We start from the raw sequence: 18,890 nt of genomic DNA on the forward strand, positions 1-18,890 counted from the left end.
CATGGGTCTGCAACGGGAACACATGTTGGAGTAAATGGCATCTGAGAGGCTGGGGTGGGGCAGTGAGCCCCGGCAGGGAATGCAGAAGTATCAACTTCCACTTTTCCTGGTGGCAGAGCTGATGGCACAGTTAGCAATTTGGTTGGTTTTGTTTCTGTGTGCTCAGACACGATTTTGTCAAACTTGGAGGCTAAACTACTTTTCTCCTCAGTGGAGGGGGGTGAATAGAAATGTAGGGGCTCCTCTGAAAGAGGAGTAGCCTGTAGGACCTTAGGGACCAACGGAGGGTCCCCAGCAGGAGCACCGGTCAGGCAGGCATGTATCGCTAGCAGGGCAGGAATGAGGCCAAGAGGGAAGGTTTGTCCCCCATGAACCTCGGGTGAATGATCGCACTGGAAAGCTTGGGCCCAAATATTAAGGTCCCAAAGAGGCACATCCCGGAGCCAAAGGTTGAAACCTAAGAGGATTTCCCAGTAGGTACAAATATCCTCTTCACTAACTTTAACTCGCCTACTTTGCAATAGGGCATAGATGGCTACAGCTTGTGGGGCTCGAGAGTGGGGGAGAAGGTTTCCCATTGCAGAGAGTCACTCACCTGTCCCTTGGATGCTGGTTACGTCCCTGCCCAACGTTGGGCACCAGTTGTGGACAAGACCTGCTGGGGGTGAAGACGACCTAGACGCAAAGACCCAACTCCAGGGACCAGGTTCAGTGATGCAGATCCACTTTACTCAGGAAGTAAGATAGATTTGGGTTCAGCCAGTAGGCTGATATAGCATGTTCCTCAAAGCCAATGGCTGAAAAGATCAGAGAGCTGCATGGTTGGTGCAAAGTCACTTCCTTATAGTGGGCGAGCTTCCTTCCTGGCTATGCCTAGGAGGCTTCTGGGAGCTGGAGTACTCTCACAGCATTGCATCAGCTTCAGCTGCTAGGAATGCGCTCTGTGCTCCACCCACACTTTGTAAATTTTGGTTATTAACCCCTTATCAGACGTATTGTCAAATAAGTTCTCCCATTGTGTAGTTTGTCGTTTTATTCTGTTCTTATTGTCTTTAGATGTGCAAAAGTTTTTTAGTTTGATATAGTCACATTTGTTAATCCTGTCCTTTATTTCACTTGCCCGTGGAGATAAAAGCAAATATATTGCTGCAAGAGATGTCAGAGAGCATACTTAAGCCTATGTTTTCTTCTCAGATGCTTATGGTTTTACAGCTTACATTTAAGTCTTTTATCCATTTTGAGTTTATTTTTGTGAATGGTGTAAGTTGGTGGTCTAGTTTCATTTTTTTGCAGGTAGCTGTCCAATTTTTCCAACACCATTTGTTGAAGAGACTGACTTTACTCCATTGTATGCTCTTTCCTCCTTTGTCAAATATCAGTTGTCCATAAAGGTGTGGGTTTATTTCTGGGTTCTGTATTCTGTTCCATTGATCTATATGCCTGTTCTTATGCCAGTATCAGGCTGTTTTGAGTACAATGGCCTTGTAGTATAACTTGATATCCAGAAGTGTGATACCTCCCACTTTATTCTTCCTTTTCAAGATTGCTGAAGCTATTCGTGTTCTCTTTTGGTTCATATAAATTTTTGGAATATGTGTTCTATATCTTTGAAGTATGTCATTGGTATTTTAATTGGTATTTCATTGAATTTATAAAATGCTTTGGGTAATACAGACATTTTAATGATGTTTATTCTTCCTAACAATGAGCATGGTATATGCTTCTAACTTATTTGTGTCATCCCTGATTTTTTTAATCACTGTTTTATAATTTTCCAAGTACAAGTCTTTAATCTCCCTGGTTAAATTTATTCCTAGATACTTTATTTTTTTTGTTGCAATGGTGAAGGGGATTGCTTCCTAAATTTCTCTTTCTCACAGTTCATTGTTGGTGAATAAAAATACCTCTAATTACTGAGTATTAATTTTATATCCTACCACCTTGCTGAATTCATTAATCAGGTCCAGTAGTTTTTTGACTGAGACTTTAGGGTTTTCTATATACAATATCATATCATCTGCAAATAATGATAGTTTTACTACTTATTTTCCAGTTTGGATGTCATTTATTTCTTTTTCTTGTCTGATTGCTGTGGCTAGGACTTCCAGAACTATGTTGAATAAGAGTGGTGAAAGCGGGCACCCCTGCCTTATTCCTGATCTTGAAGGGATTGCTTTTAATTTTTGCCCATTGAGTATGATATTGGTTGTGGGTTTGTCATAGATGGCCTTTATCATGTTGAGGTATGTTCCCTGTATTCCCACTTTGCTGAGAGTTTTGATCATGAATGGGTGCTGAATTTTATCAAATGCATTTTCTGCATCTATTGAAATTATCACGTGGTTTTTCTCTTTCCTTTTGTTTATGTGATGAATCACATTGATTGATTTGCAAATATTGTACCAGCTTTGCCTCCACAGAATAAATTTCACTTGATCATGGTGTATGATTTTTTTTTATATATTGCTGGATCTGGTTTGCTAATATTTTTTTGAGAATTTTAGCATCTAAATTCATCAGGGATATTGGCCTATAATTTTCTTTCTTTGTGTTGTCTTTGCCTGGTTTTGGAATCAGAATAATGCACGCCTCATAAAAGGAGCTTGGAAATCTTCCTTCCTCTTAAATTTTTTGTAATAGCTTGAGAGAAATAGGAGTTGGTTCTTCTTTGAATATTTGGTAGAATTCACTTGTGAAGCCATCAGGCCCTGGACTTTTCTTTTTTGGGAGTATTTTGATGAGTGTTTCTATTTCATTTGTTGTAATCGATCTGTTTAGGTTTTCTGATTCTTCTAGATTAATTTTTGGAAGATTATATGTTTCAAGGAATTTGTCCATTTCATCTAGGTTGTCTAGTTTTTTGGCATACAGTTCTTCATAGTATTTTTTACAATATTTTGTATTTCTGTTGTGTCAGTTGTTATTTCTCCACTCATTTCTAATTTAATTTATTTGAGTCCTCTCTCTTTTTTTCTTGGTGAGTTTGGTCAAAGGTTCATTGATCTTGTTTACCTTTTCAAAGAACCAGTTCCTGGTTTCATTGATCCTCTGTATTGTTTCTTCAGCCTTTATTTCATTTATATCTGCTCTGGTCTTTATTATTTCCTTCCTTCTACTACCTCTGGGCTTTACTTGCTGTTCTTTTTCTAGTTTTTTTTAGATGCAGGGTTAAGTTGTTTATTTGAGCTTTTTCTAGCTTCTTAAGGTATGCATGTAATGCTATTAACTTCCCTCTCAGGACTGCTTGTGTTCCATAAATTTTGAGTTGATGTTTGCTCATTATCATTCATTTCTAGGAATTTTTTTATTTCTTCTTTGATCTTATTGTTAACGCATTTATTATTTAATAACATGCTATTTAGTTTCCAAGTGTTTGAGTATTTTTTAGTTTTTCTGTTGTAGTTAATTTCTAGTTTCATGCCATTGTGATCAGAGAAAGTGCTTGATATGATTTCAATCTTCTTAAATTTGTTGAGACCACTTTTGTTTCCTAACATGTGGTCTATCTTAGAGAATGTACCATGAACACTTGAAAAGAATGTATATTCTGCTGCTTTGGGGTGAAAAGTTCTTAAATATTCATTAAATCCAGTTGATCTAGTGTGTCCTTTAAGTCTGCTGATTCTTTATTAATATTCTTTTTTGGAGATTTATCTAGTGATGTTAGTGGGGTATTGAAATCCCCTACTATTATAGTATTGCTGTTGATCTCGCCCTGTAAATCCATCAAAGTCTGTTTTATATATTTAGGTGCTCCTATATTAGGTGCATAGATATTTATAATGGTTATATCTTCCTGTTGGATTGCTCCCTTTATCGTTATGTAATTACCTTCTTTATCTTTTACTATAACTTTTGTTTTAAAGTCCATTTTGTCTGATATAAGTATTGTTACCCAAGCTTTTTTTTCATTTCCATTTGTGTGAAATATTTTTTCCCATCCTTTTATCTTCAGTCTGTGTGCATCTTTTGTTTTAAGGTGTTTCTCTTGTACACAGCATATGTATGGGTCCTGTTTCTTTTGATTAGATCATTTAATCCATTTATATTTAAGGTTATTATTGATATGTAATTGTTTATTGCCATTTTATTTTTTAAAACTGTATTCCTCTTTTGCTATATTCTTTTTCTCCTTTGATCAGTTTATAACAGGCCCATTAGCATTTCTTGCAGCATTGGTTTGGTTGTAGTGAATTCCTTGAGGTTTTTTTTTAATCTGTAAAGCTTTTTATTTCTCCTTCATTTTTAAATGATAGCCATGGTGGATAAAGTAGTCTTGGTTGTAGATTCTTGTTCTGCATTACTTTGAATATTTCTTGCCATTCCCTTCTGGCCTCAAGTGTTTCTGTTGAGAAGTCAGAAGTCATCCTTATGGGGGCTCCTTTGTAGGTGATAGCCTTTTTTTCTCTAGTAGCTTTTAATATTTTCTCTTTATCACTTAGCTTTGGTATTTTAATTATGATGTGTCTTGGTGTAGATTTCCTTAGGTTTCTCTTTAATGGAGTTCTCTGTGCTTCTTGAAGTTGTGAGATGTTTTCCTGCCTTAATTTAGGGAAGTTTTCAGCTCTGATATTTTTGAACAAAGTCTCTGTCCCTTGTTCTTTCTCTTCTTCTTCAGGAACCCCTATGATGCGGACATTATTTCTCTTCATGTTGTCACAGAGCTCTCTTAGAGTGTCCTCAGACTTTTTGAGTCTCTTTTCTTTTTTCTACTCTATTTATGTGCCTTCATTTATCTTGTGCTCTAACTCACTAATTTGATTCTCAGCTTCATCCATCCTGCTTTTAATTCCTTCCACTGTGGTCTTCATTTCTGATATTGTATTTGTCATTTATGACTGATTCTTTCTTATTATTTCAATGTCCTTTTTTATATTTGCTATCTCTTTATTTAGGTGTTCGTAATGACCATCTATTGTTGTTCTAAGATCTTTGAGCATCCTAACAATCGTTATTTTAAACTCTGCATTTGGTAATTTGGTTATATCTGACTCATTCAGGTCTTTTTCTGAGGATTTCTCTTGATTCATTTGTGTTGCATTTCTCTGCCTTACCATTTTGTCTGCGTGAAAGAAAGTTTTGGTCACTGGAGTCCACTGTGTGTGGCCTCTGTTTTCACTAGGTGAGGTCTGTTTGCAGGCCTGCCACCACCTCTGCTGCTGCTGCTGCCTAAGGCAATTGGGTATGGAGGTTGTCAGTGCCCAATATAGACATTTTAATAATGTTTATTCTTCCTAACCATGAGCACTGTACAGCTACTTCTGTACAACTTATGACCACGATTGGTTTCAACAGACTGGTTGTAAGATGATTGGTTGTAAGTTGAGTAGGCTATATGTATAGTACTGTGAAATGATGTTATAAAAATCTTTAAGTCATATTTTATCATAATTTTCTTTCATTATTGTTATATATGATAATTTTCTTAGTTCATTTTATGCCATTTGTATCACCTCTATACCATTTTGTTTTTTATTTTTACATTCATCAGGTTTAAGTAAAACACTGCATTACCAGTACAACTGGTTTAATATTTGCAAAGACAATTTCCTCTTGGTAGACATCTTGGGAGGGGTTTGATGAAAAATATACAAGAAACAAAACACAAGTTGCTCTACCGAGTCTGGGATAACAGTTGAAATGGTGCACATGGAGATGGTAGTGTTGCTGGAAGCTGGTCCACACTGTCATATGCCCAGCTGGGCACCACTAGCACTGCCAGATGCAGAGCAGTCAAGGCTAGTGATTGTGGTTGTAAAGTCAAATGGTCGTAAGTTGCATAGGTCATAAATTGATCAATATTTGTATATGCTTCCACTTGTTTGCATCTTCCTTGATTTCTTTTATCAATGTTTTATAATTTTCTGAGTACAAGTTTTTAATCTCCTTGGTTAAATTTACTCCTAAGTACTTTATGTTTTTGGTTCAATAGTGAAGGGGATTGTTTCCTTAATTTCTCTTCCTGACAGTTCATTGTTGGTTTATAAAAATGCCTGTGATTTCTGAGTATTAATTTTATATCCTGCCACCCTGCTGAATTCATTAATCAGGTCCAGTAGTTTTTTGAGAGATGTTAGGGTTTTCTATATACAATATCATATCATCTACAAATAATGATAGTTTTACTTCTTTCCCAATTTGAATGCCTTTTATTTCTTCTTCTTCTCTGATTGCTGTGGCTAGGATTCCAGAACTATGTTGAATAAGAGTGGTGAAAGGGGGCACCCTTGCCTTGTTCCTGATCTTAAGGGGATTGCTTTTAATTTTTGCCCATTGAGACATCTTGGGAGGGGTTTGATGAAAAATATACAAGAAACAAAACACAAATTGCTCTACCGAGTCTGGGATAACAGTTGAAATGAGTATGATGTTGGCTGTGGGTTTGTCATAGATGGCCTTTATCATGTTGAGGTATGTTCCCTGTATTCCCACTTTGCTGAGAGTTTTGATCATGAATGGGTGCTGAATTTTATCAAATGCATTTTCTGCATCTATTGAAATTATCACATGGTTTTTCTCTTTTCTTTTGTCTATGTGAGTAATCACATTGATTGATTTGTGAATATAGTACCAGCTTTGCCTCCACAGAATAAATCCCACTTGATCATGGTGTCTGATTTTTTTCATATATTGCTGGATCCGGTTTGCTAATATTTTGTTAAGGATTTTAGCTTCCATATTCCTCAGGAATTTTGGCCTATAATTTTCTTTCTTTGTGTTGTGTTTGCCTGGTTTTGGAATCAGAATAATGCTCGCCTCATAAAAGGAGCTTGGAAGTCTTCCTTCCTCTTAAATTTTTTGAAATAGCTTGAGAAGGATAGGAGTTAGTTCTTCTTTGAATATTTGGTAGAATTCACTTGTGAAGCCATCAGGCCCAGGACTTTTCTTTTTTGGGAGCATTTTGATAACTGTTTCTATCTCATTTGTTGTAATCAGTCTGTTTAGGTTTTCTGATTCTTCCAGATTAATTTTTGGAAGATTATCTGTTTCAAGGAGTTTGTCCTTTTTATCTAGGTTGTTTAGTTTTTTGACATATAGTTCTTCATAATATTTTTTACAATATTCTGTATTTCTGTTGTGTCAGTTGTTATTTTTTCACTCTCCTTCCTAATTTTGTTTATTTGAGTCCTCTCTCTTTTTTTCTTGATGAATTTGGTTAAAGGTTCATCAATCTTGTTTACCTTTTCCAAGAACCAGCTCCTGGTTTCATTGATCCTCTGTATTGTTTCTTTAGCTTCTATATCATTTATTTCCACTCTGATCTTTATTATTTTCTTCCTTCTACTAACCTTGGGCTTTACTTGCTGTTATTTTTCTAGTTCTTTTAGATGAAGGGTCAAGTGGTTTAATTGAGCTTTTTCTAGCTTCTTCAGGTATACCTGTAATGCTATTACATTCCCTCTCAGGACTGCTTTTGCTATGTTCCATAAATTTTGAATTGATGTTTGCTCATTATCATTTGTTTCTAGGAATTTTTTATTTCTACTTTGATCTCATTGTTAACCCATTTATTATTTAAGAACATGCTATTTCGTTTCCAAGTGTTTGAGTATTTTTTAGTTTTTCTGTTGTTGTTCATTTCTAGTTTCATGCCATTGTGATCAGAGAAAATGCTTGATATGATTTCAATCTTCTTAAATTTGTTGAGACCACTTTTGTGCCCTAACATGTGGTCTATTCTAGAGAAAGTACCATAAGCACTTGAAAAGACTGTATATTCTGCTGCTTTAGGGGAAAAAGTTCTGAAGATATCCATTAAATCCAGTTGATCTAGTGTGTCCTTTAAGTCTGCTGTTTATTTGTTAATTTTCTTTGTGGAGGATCTATCTAGTGATGTTAGTGGGGTATAAAATCTCTACTATTATAGTATTGCTGTTGATCTCTCTCTTTATATCCATCAAAGTCTGCTATATATATTTAGTTGCTCCTATATTAGGTGTGTAGATATTTATAATGGTTATATCTTCCTGTTGGATTGCTCCTTTTATCATTACATAGTGTCCTTCTTTATCTCTTACCATATATAGCCTTTGTTTTAAAGTCCATTTTGTCTGATATAAGTATTGCTAACCCAGCTTTTTTTTATTTCCATTTGCATAAAGTATTTTTCCATCTTTTTATCTTCAGTCTATGTGCATCTCTTGTTTTAAGGTGTGCCTCTAGTAGACAGAATATGTAAGGATCCTGTTTTCTTATCCATGCAGCTACCCTATTTCTTTTGATTGGATCATTTAATCCATTTACTTTTAAGGTTATTATTGATATGTATTTGTTTATTGTCATTTTATTCTTTAAAACTGTATTCCTCTTTTGCTATATTCTTTTTCCACTTGGTCTCTTTACATCAGGCCCCTTAGCAATTCTTGCAGCACTGGTTTGGTTGTAGTGAATTCCTTGAAGTTTTTTGGTTTGTTTTTTTTGTCTGGAAAGCTTTTTATTTCTTCTTCATTTTAAACGATAACCTTGCTGGATAAAGTAGTCTTGGTTGTAGGTTCTTGTTCTGCATTACTTTGAATATTTCTTGCCATTCCCTTCTGGCCTCAAGTGTTTCTGTTGAGAAGTCCGATATTATCCTTATGGGGGCTCCTTTGTAGGTGATAGTCTTTTTTTCTCTAGCAGTTCTTAATATTTTCTCTTTACCATTTAGCTTTGATATTTTAATTACGATGTGTCTTTCTGTAGATTTCTTTGGGTTTCTCTTTAATGGAGTTCTCTTGCTTCTTGAACATATGAGACTTTTTCCTGCCTCAATTTAGGGAAGTTTTCAGGTATGATTTGATTGATAAAAGTCTCTATCCCTTATTCTTTCTCTTCTTCTTCAGGAACCCCTATGATGTGGACATTAATTTTTTTGTGTTGTCACAGAGTTCTCTTAGAGTTTCCTCAGACTTTTTGAGTCCCTTTCTTATTTCTGCTCTGCCTTTGTGCCTTTGTTTATTTTGTCCTCTAACTCGCTGATTTGATCTGCAGCTTCATCCATCCTGCTTTTAATTCCTTCCATTGTGGTCTTCAATTCTGATATTGTATTTTTAATTTCTGACTGATTCTTTTTCATTATTTCAATTTCCTTTTTTTGTATTTGCTATCTCTTTATTTAGGTGTTCATAATGACCATGGATTGTTGTTCTATGTTCTTTGAACATCCTAACAATTATTATTTTAAACTTTGCATCTGGTAATTTGTTTATATCTGACTCATTCAGTTTCTTCTCTGGTGATTTCTCTTGATTCATTTGGGTTGCATTCTCTGCCTGCCCATTTTGTCTGTGTATAAAAAGGGTTTGGCCTCTGGAGTCCAATGGGTATTACCTCTGTGTTAATTAGGTCTGGTCTGTCTTCAAGCCTGCCACCCCTCTACCATTGCCTAGGGCGTTTGGGTATGGGTGTTGCTGGCACTGGCCTGCCGCAGCTGTTGCTGCGGTTTTTGTCTCTCCTCTACAGGAGGAGCTGTGCTCACATGCCAGGCTCTACAAGCCTCAGCCAGTCTCGGTCTTTTCCCCACCCCTGAGGGTCACAAACCTCGTCACCAAGGGCAGGGGTGAGCATCTTTGTTCAGCTGCGAATCTCCACCTTTTCCCGGGCTTTTGCCCTGCCCCACAGGTGCAGTGGCTCATGTGTAGGGCTTCAAGCCTTGGCTTCGCAGGCCCCGGAGTCCCACCCTTCCCCAACAGGTGGGTTTGCAGGCAGGCCCGCAGCCCGTTTTCACACGTCCCCTCCGCCCCACCAGGCTAGACTGAGCTCACACCGGGCCTCAGGCATGGCCAGACTGGTTTCTGCCTCCAACAATGGAATTGCACCTCCACATCCCACCATCTCCCACCTTCCAGGAAGCCCTCAGCAGTGTGGGTGGGGGTGCTGCAGGTCAGACTCTAACACTCCATACTGTAGTCTTGTTAGCTCCCTCCTTCTAACTGGCTCTGCTTGGAATGCCACGGGAGAGCTTGTTTGGCTAGTGTCCTGCTTCCCTTTGCTGGTATTGCTGGTTCCAGGGGAAATATTCACTTCAGATTTGGGGAGTGACTCAGCCTAAGGGTTAGGGTGGCTGTCCCTCAAAGTGTTTCTCTCTGTGCCTCCTAGATTACACTCTCTTCCTATTACTCTGGACCTCTCCTCTCTTCCCATCTTCCAGAGCCCTGGGTGGGTGGTTGTGAAAGAGGTTTTCTGCACAGTCCCTTTAAGAAGAATCCTGGGTCTGAGAAAACTGTCTCTTTCTCACAAACAGTATCCTGACTTGTTTCGCAGCTAAATACTGTCCATACACCTCTTCTAGGCTCTGGGGCTGCAGGCTGGTGCTTTGTTCCTGGGGCCCAGGGCCTTCCCCTCTCTGCTAAACTCTGTTCCCACCACAAAAGTCTCTCCAGACTGCCGTTTGCTCCAGGAATCTAGGCAGCCATCTCCATGTTTCTGCTTTTCCTACCAGTGTCAACGTGGCTTCTTCAGTGTTCCTTGGTTGAAGAGTCCTCTTAGTTTAGTCCAAAGTTAGATTTTCCAGATGATGGTTCTTAAAATTAAGTTGTAATTCACTTTGTTTCTGGGAGTTGTAAGTTGGTACGTCCGCCTATTCCATTGCCATCTTGCTGCTCCTCCCCTTATTCTTTTTAGCTTTAGTCTATATATCTAAACCATCAGCTAATATTTTTGATTATTTTAAAAATACATCCTTAATCTGGTGCATTCCTTTTCATCTCTCTGTTATCATTCTAGTCCAAGTTACTTCACTCTTTCTCTACACATGCACACACACACACACACACACACACACACACTTTTTAAACCATCTAAACATAAGCTGCAGACATGATATCTCATTACCCCTAAATACTTCAGTATATAATTCCCAATACAATTTTTAATGAAGAAATTAACATAAATTTAATGTTGTTATATAATCTACAGACCTTATTTAAAATCTCCCCAATTGTCTAACTATGTCTACAGAAAAACCATTAAGTACTGTGTCCTGCCCAGCACAAAAAGATTGGCCCATAGATAGCCCTATTTCAGGCTTACTTCTCTTAATTATTTATAAGATACCTTAAGAAAATACATGAAAGAAAATAGGGACTTGGCTTTATCTAGCATAGCCTTGCTGTCAGATCTTTTATTAGTAACTTAAAATGTCATTATTAATATAAAATGAGTAGGTTATAGAAGATTGTCTCGGAGGAACACAGTCCTTCTAGAATTCCATAATTCTAGGACGATGGTTTCTGCTTTTACCTTTTGTATCGAGATGAATTCTAGTGCCATTTATAGGTTTCTTGCTAATAGTTGAGTTCACTGTGTCAAAGATAGGTTGATGAAAGGCACAGTTATTAAGCTCAAGGTTCTTGCAGGTTACTATAGGAGCTCACATGTAGGTTGTTGCTTTGAAAGAGGATGAGAAAAAATCTGTCCTCTTTCTTCAAGGATTTTGACTCTAATTATGGAACTTCAACTTTAAAAACCAAAAGTTACTTAATATTTACTTTTGCAATATTTTTCCTCAGGTATACTTAAAGACAAAGAGCAAAAGACAGATGTTAGGATGCTCTTAAGCAAAGTTTATACTCCCCCTACTTAATTCAAAAACATGGAACAATAAATAAAAATTTTAAAATAAAATGAAAGGAGAACAAGAGTGAAGTATCATGAATTTTGTGTTAGCTCAATGAAAGTTGTCAACACGATGACATCGCTATAGACACACACCTGTGATTTTTCACACTCACAGTGTGCCACAAGAATTCTAAAAAATACAGTACTTGAGTCTCTCAGTCGGGGCATTATCTCTCTTTTTCCTTAGATTGTCAAATTAAAAAATTGTCAACAGCCAACACAACAATAGCTTTCTTGTGTGAATGGATCAAAATTATGCCCATTTTTCTGTTTGATAAGGCAAAAATTATATTTTTTCATGCACTGCAAAATTTTAGTAATTAGTTTATGTGTGCCAGGAAATGAAAAGGTTAAAAATCACTGTATTAGATCGTAGTGTTCTCTGGGGCTCAAAGCTATCAGGCGAGAGGTGTTTGTACCTCAAAAAATTTCAGGTTGAGAGTTTTATCCCATCAGATAGTTTAACATATGTACTGAAATCCACAAGGCTAGACCAGAAGGTGCACCCAGCTCTATGCCAACATCAACAAAGAAGTCACTTTTGCATTCCATGCAGCATATTAGGAATTAGGAAAGCACCTCATATCAGTTTGGGTAATACTTGGAGGGAGTAAGAGTCCAGTAGGGAAAACAGGGTGAAGGCAGGAAGGCTTCAGAAGCAAGCACGAGTGGAAGTAGGAAAGAAGAGAGAAAGGGAGACAGAAAACAGGAAGGCAAATTAACAATTCTGTACTCAATCATTTTTTATAGACATCATTTATTTTCTTTACTATTCATAGCCACTTGTAAGTCCAGAGAGTTAAGGACTTACTCAAAGTCACAGGAACACAAAACACCAAAGTCAGAATATAAACCAAATCTGTGACTCAAAAGCACATGCATTCTTTAAGATACAAAACCCTCTCAAAAACAATTTTTAATCTGTGCAACAAAAGTATACATCTCAAGAGTGTTTCCTGCATGGGCTGACTGAATAGATAAATTTAACTTTCAAAACAATCCTGTGAGATAAGTATTGTTTTTTCCTTTTTCACAGATAAGGAAACAAAGGGTCAAAGAAGTTAAATATGACACTGAAAGCCAAGGGCTTTTGCAAACATCACTTGGTGTATGCAACAGTAAAAGGGTCTTCCATTCTATGGACATCTTGCAAAGAGGTGAGCTTGGTAGAACCAGAGTGCACCTGGATGCATGACAGGGCTGTGCTGCAAGAGACAGATCCTATGCACTGTTCTTTCTTTTATAGGGCAAGATGAGAGCGGACTTATAAGGAAGAGACAAAAAGAGTCTGGGCTTGGGCACTAACTGGTCTGAGATTAGGTGCCAGTTATCTGTAAAAAAAAAAAAATACTTGTTTGCTCCTGTGGGAAGTTGGTTTGGGGGTGCAAGTCTTCCTATTGGGGAGAAAGAAAACCACTGGTTCCACTGGTAAGGGGAAAGGCTAACCTGCAGCTAGCTCATTCAGACAACCCAGAGAGAACTTCCAGGGTCATTAGCTAGGCAGTTGAGCTTCTGTTTCTGTTTTCTCATTCACTAAAAATAGCACAAAGACCTGAATCCATTTCTTTTAATTTCAAAATGCAGGTAGAAGTTGGAAAACTACCCTTGTAAGTGAAGACAACAGCAGAATTCAGTGGCTATGGTCAATGCAGGTTTGCTTTAAGTGACTTATTTCAGATTTCAGGTGTTCAAATGGCAGGTTATAGTCAAATAGGTAAATGCTAGCATCCTGGTGCCAGGTGATGGGTCACTATTCATAGCATCCCAGACACAGCAGAGGACTGGAGGAGGAACATGTTTCCAACTAGAACAGGAAAGGTAACTCCGTGGGACTGGACAAAGGAAGTCACAGAAACCTTTCCCGTCAAATCATTGGATGGATTACAAGGGACAGTCTCTATATATTAACTGTGCTCTTTGTTCTTCACCCACAAAGTCTCTTTATGAAGTAATTTTCTACACAAACACATACAGAAGATCAAGGGAATTTCTACTTTAGAAGTCTTTTATCTTTCTACTCATTTACAATATTCATTTTTCTTTCTAAAATGAAGTAGACTACATGTACGTAATACTCCTGTGAATACTTTTGTCGAATGAATACTACCCGCGATTTTTTTAACTTTCTAATTTTTTAACTATAATTAAGTTTTAAATACATGTTCCCTTATAATGTTTAAAATTTCCACTTCTTTTTCTAATTTTATTTTAAAAAATAACTTTAAAAGGGTGACATTGATTAATGAGTACATAGGTTTCAAATAAACATTTCTATAGCATTTAAACTGTTGATTATGTTGTATACCCGTCACCCACAGTCAAAATATTTTTCATCATTTTGTATTCGTCCCACTTTACATCTATTCTCCCACCTCTCTCCCACATCTTCATGTCCCCACATCCTCTCCCCCTGGTAACCACTTCACTTTTATCTATGTCCATGAGTCTCAATTTTATATCCCACCTATGTGTGAAATTATACAGTTCTTAGTTTTTACTTACTTCACTCAGTAGAATGTTCTCAAGATCTATCCATGTTGTCGTAAATGCCACTATATCATCATTTCTTATGGCTGAGTAGTATTCCATTGTATGTATGTACTACATCTTCTTTATCCAATCCTCTATCGAGGAACACTTTGGTTGTTTTCATGTCTTGGCCACTGTGAAATAGTGCTGTGATGAACATGCAGGAGAATGTGTCTTTACGTACCAATGATTTTGAGTTTTGGGGGTAGATACCCAGTAGAGGAATTGCTGAGTCATATGGTAATTCTATTCTTAATTTTTTGAGGAACTACCATACTGATTTACATTCCCACCAGCAGTGAATGAGGGTTCCTTTTCTCGAAAGCAGGGGTCCCCAAACTTTTACACAGGGGGCCAGTTCACTGTCCCTCAGACCGTTGGAGGGCCAGACTATAAAAAAACTATGAACAAATCCCTATGCACACTGCACATATCTTATTTTAAAGTAAAAAACAAAACGGAACAAATACAATATTTAAAATAAAGAATAAGTAAATTTAAATCAACAAACTGACCAGTATTTCAATGGGAACTATGCTCCTCTCACTGACCACCAGTGAAAGAAGTGCCCCTTCCAGAAGTGTGACAGGGGCCAGATAAATGGCCTCAGGGGGCCGCATGCAGCCCTCAGGCCTTAGTTTGGGGATCCCTGCTCCAAAGCCTCCCTGACACTTGTTATTATCTGTGTTGTTGATAGTAGCCAATCTAACAGGTGTGAGGTGCTATCTCATAGTTTTGATTTGCATTTCTCGAATACCTAGTGAAAATGAGCATTTTTTCATATATCTGTTGGCAATTTGTATGTCCTCTTGGGAGAATTGTCTGTTCAGATCCTCTCTCCATTAATTAATTGGATTGTTTGCTTGTTTGTTGCTGAGCTTTGTGAGTTCTTTATATATTTTGAATATTAACCCTTTATCAGAGCTGTTGTTTAAAAATACCATCTCCTTTTTGATTGGGTACCAATTTGTTTTGTTAGTTTCTTTTGTTGTGCTGAAACATTTTAATTTGATATAGTGCTATTCATTTACTTTTGCCTTTACTTCCCTTGTCTTTGAGGTCAAATTCATAAATTGTTCTCTATGGCCAAGGTCCATGAGCTTAGTACCTATGTTTTCTTCTATGTAGTTTATAGTTTCAGGTCTTATATTTAGGTCTTTGATCCTTTTTTTTTTTTTTTTTTGTATTTTTCTGAAGCTGGAAACGGGGAGAGACAGTCAGACAGACTCCGCATGCACCCGACCGGGATCCACCTGGCACGCCCACCAGGGGCGACGCTCTGCCCACCAGGGGGGCGATGCTCTGCCCCTTCGGGGCGTCGCTCTGCCGCGACCAGAGCCACTCCAGCGCCTGGGGCAGAGGCAAGGAGCCATCCCCAGCGCCCGGGCCATCTTTGATCCAATGGAGCCTTGCTGCAGGAGGGGAAGAGAGAGACAGAGAGGAAGGATAGAGGGGGAGGGGTGGAGAAGCAGATGTGCGCTTCCTCCTGTGTGCCCCTGGCGGAATCGACCCCGGGTCCCCCGCACGCCAGGCCGACGCTCTACCGCTGAGCCAACTGGCCAGGGCCTTTCGATCCATTTTGAATTAATATTTGTGCAGGGGGACAAACTGTAGCAAAGTTTCATTCTTTTGCATGTGGCTTTTCAATTTCCCCTGCATCATTTATTGAAAAGACATTCTTTTTCTCCATTGGGTGTTTTAGTTCCCTTGTCAAAGATGATTTGTCCATATATGTGGTTTTATTTCTGGGTTCTCAATTCTGTTCCATTGGTCTATATATCTGTTTTTTCTGCCAGTACAATGCAGTTTGGATTATCATGGCTCTACAGTATAATTAGAGGTCAGGTAGTGTGATATCTCCAGATTCATTCTTTTTCCTCAGGATTGCTTTGGCTATTCAGGTTTTTTGTGATTCCATAAACCTGGTAAATTTTTGTTCTATTTCTTTAAAAATGACAATAAAATTTTCATAGAAATTGCATTATATTTGTATATTGCTTTGGGTAATATGGCTATTTTAACTATGTTGATTCTTCCAATCCATGAACATGGAATCTTTTTCCATTTCATTGGGTCTTTTTCAATTTCTTTTAATAATATTTTGTAGTTCTCAGTATATAGGTTCTTCATATCCTCTGTTAAGTTTATTCCTAGGTATGTATTTTTTTTTGTTGCAATTATAAAAGGAATTGTATTTTGAGTTCATTTTCTAGTTTCATCATCGGCATATAGAAAAGCAATAGACATTTTTATATTAATTTTGTATCCTGAGACTTTACTGTATTGGTTTATTGTTTCTAATAGTTTTTTGGTGAAATTGTTGTGGGTTTTGATACACAGGATCATGTTATCTGCAAAAAGTGATAACTTTATGTATTTTTTCTTGATATGAATGCTTTTTATTTCTTTCTCTTGCCTGATTGCTCTGCCAAAAATGTCCAGAACTATGTTGAATAAGAGTTGTGGGTGGAGCACAGAACGCATTCCTAACAGCTATGGCTGATGCAATGCTGTGAGTAACTCCAGCTCCTGGAACCCTCCTAGGCACACCCAGGAGGGAGCTTGCTCACTATAAGGAAGTGACTCAGTGCTAACCAGGCAGCTCCCTGATCTTTTCAGCCATTGGCTTTGAAGAACACGCTGTAACACTCTATAGGCTGAACCTGTGTATATAAGCTAGATTGCTTCCTGAATAAAGCGGATCTGTGTCACTGAACTTGGTCCCCAGAGTAGGGTCTTTGCATCTCCATCATCCTCACCCCCAGAAGGACTTGTCCACAAACAGTGGAGAGTGGGCAGCCTTGTCTTATTCCTGATTTTAGAGAAAAAGCTTTTAGTTTTTCACCATTTAGTATGATATTAGCTGATGATTTGTCATATATGGCCTTTATTATGCTAAAGTACTTTCCTTTTATACTTATTTATTTATTTATTTTTGTGGCAGACACAGAGAGAGGGAGAGTTAGGGACAGACAGACAGGAAGGGAGAGAGATGAGAAACATCAATTCTTCATTGCGGCTTCTTAGTTGTTTATTGATTTATTTCTCATATGTGCCTTGACCAGGGGGCTAAAGCAGACTGAGTGACCCCTTGCTCGAGCCAGTGACCTTGTGCTCAAGCTGGAGAGCCTCGCTCAAACCAGATGAGCCCGCACTCAAGCTGTCGACCTCGGGGTCTCAAACCTGGGTCCTCCACATCCCAGTCCAACACGCTATCCACTGCGCCACTGCCTGGTCAGGCTATACCCTTTTATTGAGTGTTTTAAACATAAAGGGATGTTGTGTCTTATCAAATGCCACCTCTACATCTATTGATAGAATCATATGAGTTTTGTTCTTTGTTTTGTCAATGTGTTGTATTATGTTGATTGATTTACATTTGTTGAATCATTCTTGTTCTCCTGGAATGAATCCCACTTGATTGTGATGTATTATTTTTTAATATGGTGTTGTATTTGATTTCCTAGTATTTTGTTTATGATTTTTAATCTGTATTCAATTGGTATGTAGTTTTCTTTTTTTGTGTCTTGTCCTTGCCAAGTTTTTATATGAGGGTTATGTTGGCCTCATAAAATGTGTTGGAGGGTATTGCTTCTTCTTCTATTTTTTGGAACACTTTGAGAAGAATAGGTACAAAATCTTCTTTAAATGTTTGGCAGAATTCACTAGTATAGCCATCTGATAATGGACTTTTGTTTTTTGGAAAGTTTTTGATAGTTGTTTCTATTTCTTCCCTGCTTATAGGTTCATTAAGGTTTTCCACTTCTTCATGACTCAGTCTAGGAAGATTCTATTGTTCTAGAAATACATTCATTTCCTCTAGGTGTTGAATTTGGTAGCATATAACCTTTCATAATATTCTACTATGATCCTTTGTATATCTATGATGTCTGTGGTAATTTCTCCTCTTTCATTTTAGATTTTGTTTATATGAGTCCTTCCTCTTTTTTTCTTAGTCTAGCCAGTGGTTTATCAATTTTATAGATCTTTTCAAAGAACCAGCTCTTTTTTGTATTAATATTTTCTATAGATTTTTTTGTCCTGTATTTCTTTTAGTTCTGCTCTAATTTTTACTATTTCCTTCGTTCTGCTGACTTTGAGTTGCCTTTGTTCTTCTTTTTCTAGTTCCTTAAGGTGTGATGTTAGGTTGTTTATTTGGTATCTCTCTTGTTTTATTTTCTTTTGATGGAGACAGAAAGAGAGAGACAGAGAGAGGTACAGATAGAGACAGACAAGAAGGGAGAGAAATGCGAAATATCAACTATTTGTTGCAGAACCTTAGTTGTTCATTGCTTGCTTTATCATATGTGCCTTGAGCAGGGGGCTACAGAAGAGCAAGTGACCCCTTGCTCAAGCCAGTGACCCCACGTTCAAGCTGGTGAGCTTGTGCTTAAGCCAATGAGCCCACCCTAAAGCCAGAAACCTTGGTGTTTCGAACCTGGGTCCTCCACATTCCAGTCCAATGCTGTATCCATTATATCACAGCCTGGTCAGGCTCTTGTTTCTTGATATAATCCTGTAACAATATAAACTTCCCTCTTATTACTGCTTTCATTGCATTCCAGACATTTGGATATGTCATGTTGTTATTTTCATTTGTCTGTATATATCTTTTGATCTCTGCTTTTATTTCTTCATTGGCCCTGTCATTTTTTAGAAGTATGTTGTTTAATTTCCACAATTTTGTGTGTGGGGGAGGGAGTTTTAAATTTTGCAGTTAAATTCTAATTTCAAAGGCTTATGGTCAGAAAATATGCTTGGTA

The sequence above is a fragment of the Saccopteryx leptura genome, unplaced genomic scaffold, assembly GCF_036850995.1.
Source record: "Saccopteryx leptura isolate mSacLep1 unplaced genomic scaffold, mSacLep1_pri_phased_curated manual_scaffold_20, whole genome shotgun sequence".
Taxonomy (NCBI): Eukaryota; Metazoa; Chordata; class Mammalia; order Chiroptera; family Emballonuridae; genus Saccopteryx; species Saccopteryx leptura.